The following is a 5,055-nucleotide window of genomic DNA, read 5'->3' as shown; positions in this document are numbered from 1 at the left end:
TGGCTAGCAAATTAATATATTTAAAAATCAATAACCGATAAATTGAACCGCTAAAAATAAATAATCGCCCGATAAGAAGCCCAACCGACAGTTAGGATTCAAAGGTGTACTAGGTATGTCAATTTGCTTTGGGAAAGCTAAGAATTTAGTACTCCTTCGAATTTTGAGAGTCAAACTTTTTAATGATTAAAAGTTCTCACATGATCTTTGTAAGCTAATAATGACTAGAAGACAACTTTTGTAGACCTTTGAATTAGTATATATAGTTCCTCGCTGTCTATTGTCATCCCTGCTAGGCTGAAAAGATAGCTGTAGAAGAAAAAGTATTACTTAGAATTCTGCATAAAGCTACTATAAGAGAAGTAAGTCAGGTCGGGGAAAATAGGAAAACGCCGTCTGTGGGGATCGAACCCACGACCACGTGGTTAAAAGCCACGCGCTCTACCACTGAGCTAAGAAGGCTCCGTTGTATACTCCGTCTGATATGTATTCTATATATTTCAAAATTCCGAATTAGCTAGGCGCATTTCTACACTGAATCTAAACATCTACGGCTTAAAAAGACACAAGGCATAGTATTCCGAACCGAACCAAACCCAAAAAACCGATATTTTTAGGTTTGGTTTGGTTTTGATTTTAAATTTTAAAAATCGATCAAATTTGATTTAGTTTTGATTTTAATAAAAAAATAATGAAAAAATCGAACCAAACCGACTATAAAAGTAGCTATTTAAATTTATTATTACACACACATATATATATATATATGTATATTTTTATATAAAGTTTCTAAAATTTTATGGTACATATTAGCCATTTGTATTTTTAGTCTAGTTCTTTGCTATTATAATAATCTAATTCTTTGCCTTCTAGTTTGATTGGTAGTTTTCTTTTACTAAGTACAAAAATTTATTTCATGTTAAAAATAATCGATTTTTAATTGAGTACTTAAGTTATTCATCACTATTTGAATCATTTATCATCAATATATCTTGGTAAATGATGGATTTCTCAAAGAGCAATTGGTTTGATAGCGTTACGTTGAAAATGTAATCGCCGGAATATGCGTTTGGTATTGTACGTCTCATATTTAAGAAAAAACCGACAAATAACCGAAAAAACCGAAAAACCGACAAAAATCGAATCGATAAAAAAACGACTTAATTGATTTAGTTTGGTTCCAATATTTGAAAAACTGACTTACTTGGTTTATTTTTTTTTTAAGGAAAAAACCGACCCAAACCGAACCATAAACACCCCTAATGGTCATCATTCCTAAATATCCACAGCAGCAGTAGCAAAAATCCCAATGCATTTTTAAAGGGTATAAGTTTATTCTCTTATATATGTGAACTATATTTGGTCCTAATTAGCAGTTTGATAGCTTTGATACCCCTAAACACATGTTCATTTAGGTGCGTGAGAGCGAAAATTTGAAAAATAATCTTCTAATATGAGTATTTTTCAACTATTAATTGTTATGAAATCACATATAATAATTTATTTGTTTCAAGTTTCTTCTGAATATACAAGACAATTTTTTTTCTCAACTTTGCATTTCTTTTTTAGCCAAAATAGTAGAGTTCCAATTTTTTATTTCTTTTTTAAAGATTTGAATTTTGTGCAATGGAATAAAAATATACAATAATATAAAGGGCAACCCGATGCATAAAGCACCCCGCATTCGCACAGGATCCGGGGACAAGTTATACCCCAAGGGGTGTGACGTAGATAGCGTATCCTGATGCAAGCATCATTGACTGATCTCACGTCCTGAACCCATGACCTATATGTTTCACTTTACAATGATATCTTTTATGAAATTGAGCGAAATCTTTAATTACGGAAGAAGCGTAATATTCCTCATCATACGTGGTGCATCAAGATTTTAAAATACTTGATAAAAAATTATAAGCTTTATAGAGGGTAATTTTACAAATTAAAGAGTGTACTGTTATAAAGATGATTGTTGCTATTATAGACAAAAAATTATTATAGAAAAGTAAAATATAATATAAAAAATTAATTTCTAAAAAAAATTATGTTATAAGAAGGTATGACTGTATTGCTATATTTTTTTTTTGAGTTCTTAAAGTTCTATGATGCAGTACTGGTTACTTTGGAGTAAATCTTTTTTCCTTCTTTTAAATTTCAATTTACTTATTAATTCCACACCTATCTGCTATAGTTGTTTCGTTAATCAAATGTCAACTAACAAATTGTGGTATAATCATCAGTAGAGATGAAGCTAGAATTTGAACTTTATGGGTTCAAGATTATAATCTTTTTAAGTTATTGGGTTCTAAATTAATATTTTGTACGTATTTATTGAATTTCTTAATACAAATACATGATTTGAACAAAAGCTATTGGGTTCGGCCGAACCCGCAAATAGCATTGCGGCTCCGCCCCTGATCATCACACAATCATTGGTCAACTTGTAGACATAAAGTTTACCTACTTTCAAAACAACAATTAGACAATTCAATATTACTGTTATGAAATAAAAGTACCAGTAAAACATGAACAAGAACGTGTTATGAAATAAAAGCAATTTAGTAAAATATGAATAAAAAATGGAGATAGAGAGAAGGAAGAGTATTTCTTCTTCAATTGTGTGTATTTTCTTATCTATTACAAGACTTTTATATAAGCATAAAAAGTGAAGAAAAATATGTCATTAAGCATAGAAATATATCATTGAATATGTCATTAAGCTTTTGAGAAGATCATGGCGGAAGAGTAGACATCCACTATAATTTGATTTTTCTTATAACACCCCTCCTGGATGTCCATAGATATTGTGCCTCGTTAAAATCTTATTAAGAAAAAACCCTATGGGAAGCAAATCCTACACATGTTTAGAAATACGCTTTTTGGTTTCCTCGTTAAAAACCTTGCAAGGAAAATCGAGTGGGACAAAACCTTGTAAGAAAAAAGAGTACAACGCGTATTAACTCCCCCTGATGAGAGCATCAATTCACATCCTTGAGCCTTCACATCCCAATCTTGTACACTAGTTTCTTGAAGGTTGAAGTCGGTAGAGATTTGGTGAGCAGATCGGCCATATTATCACTTGAACGGATCTGTTGCACATTGATATCACCATTGTTTTGAAGATCATGTGTGAAAAATAACTTTGGTGAAATTTGCTTTGTCCTATCCCCTTTAATGAATCCTCCCTTCAATTGGGCTATACATGCTCCATTGTCTTCATACAAAATTGTGGGTAGTTTGTCACACTTCAAACCACATTTGTCTCGAATAAGGTGTATTATATACGTCAACCATACACATTCTCGAGTTGCTTCATGAATAGCAATTGTCTCAGCATGATTAGATGAAGTAGCCACGGTTGATTGCTTAGTCAATTGACAAGATATGGCAGTGCCTCCATATGTAAACACATAGCATGTTTGAGATCGAGCCTTGTGTGGGTCAGATAAATACCCAACATCGGCATAACCAACAAGATCGGGACTGCAATCGTTGCCATAAAATAATCCCATATCGGTAGTTCCTTTTCGATACTGCAATGTGTGTTTGATTCAATTCCAATATCTCCTTGCAGGAGGAGAGCTATATCTTGTTAAGACATTAACTGAAAAAGTTATGTCAGACCTTGTAATGTTAGAAAGATACATTAGTGCACCAATTGCACTAAGATATAGTACTTCGGGACCAAGAAGCTCTTCATTATATTCATGAGGTCGGAATGGATGTGATTTATCCATATAGAATCGCTTTAAAATCTTTTTAGTGTATGCTGATTGATGGACATAAATTTCATCTTTCATATACTCAATATGTAGACCAAAACAAAATTTTATCTTTCCAAGATCTTTCATTTCAAATTCTTTCTTTATATAGTCTACTGCTTTATGAAGCTCTACTGCTTTAAGAAGCTCCCTAGAAGTTCCAATGATATTTAAATCATCAACATACATGGTGATTATAACAAATTTAGATCCAAATCTTTTTATAAAGATACAAGGACAAATTAAATCATTCTTGTACCCTTCTTTCAACAGGTACTCACTCAGGCGATTATACCACATGCCCCCTGATTGTTTCAATCCGTATAAGAATTTTTAAAGTTTTATTTAATAAATTTCTTGGAAACCTTAATATGCTTCAGAACAATTTAAATCCTTAAATGATTTCCATTATACGTATATTAAATTTTTCATGTATTGCCAGATTAAAATCTGAAATAACTACATCCACCACACGAGAACATGTCTCTATCAATGCCAAGATATTTAAAATCTTCTTGTGACACAAGTCGTGTTTATGTCTATCGACTTGAATTTTTTTTTCCCGCACAAAATACATTTATACATCAACTGGCTTTTTACTTTCAGGGGTTGGGATTATCCGTCCAACTTCACATTTTTCAGGTGAAGTCAATTTTATTGCGTATTTTTCATTTGGCCAATCATTCATCTGTCCAAATTTCATGAAAAATTTGAGTTTAAGATTTGTGACGACCCGGCCGGTCGTTTAGAGTATTACAATCCCGTTTTCCTATTTACTGCTCCGTTTATGCTTTATAGCTATTGTATGACTTATCGTGTTAGTTAGTTTGGGTCCGTAGAGAATTTAGAGTAAAATGAGTCACTTAGTATCTTAAATGGAAAGCTTAAGTTGAAAAAATCGATAGGATATTGATCTATGTGTAAATGACCTCGGATTCGAATTCTGATGATTTCAGTAGCTCCGTATGGTAATTTTGGACTTATGAGCGTGCTCGGAAAATTATTTGGAGGTCCGTAGTGGAATTAGGCTTGAAATGGCGAAAGTTGAATTTTTGGGAAGCTTGACCAAGGGGTTGACTTTTTGATATTGGGGTCGAAATCTGATTCTGGAAATTTGAATAGCTTCGTTATGTCAAATGTGACTTGTGCGCAAAATTTGAGGTCATTCGGACGTGATTTGATAGGTTTCGACGTCGTTTGTAGAATTTGAAAATTTTGAAGTTCATTAGGCTTGAATCCGTGTGTAGTTCATATTTTTGAACTTGTTTGAGGTGCTTTGAAAGTTCAACTAAGTTCG

At 32.5% G+C, this 5,055-nt stretch overlaps 1 non-coding gene across 1 annotated transcript; it reads right to left on the bottom strand.

The window, feature by feature from the left end:
• Positions 1 to 390: 390 nt before the first annotated feature.
• Positions 391 to 462, bottom strand: TRNAK-UUU (transfer RNA lysine (anticodon UUU)). The gene has a single exon. It is a non-coding gene; the product is annotated as a tRNA-Lys (tRNA).
• Between the last annotated feature and the right edge of the window lie 4,593 nt (positions 463 to 5,055).

Source organism: Nicotiana tabacum, chromosome 17 (assembly GCF_000715075.1).
Source record: "Nicotiana tabacum cultivar K326 chromosome 17, ASM71507v2, whole genome shotgun sequence".
NCBI classification, from domain to species: domain Eukaryota; kingdom Viridiplantae; phylum Streptophyta; class Magnoliopsida; order Solanales; family Solanaceae; genus Nicotiana; species Nicotiana tabacum.
This window is presented reverse-complemented; position numbering and strand designations above follow the sequence as displayed.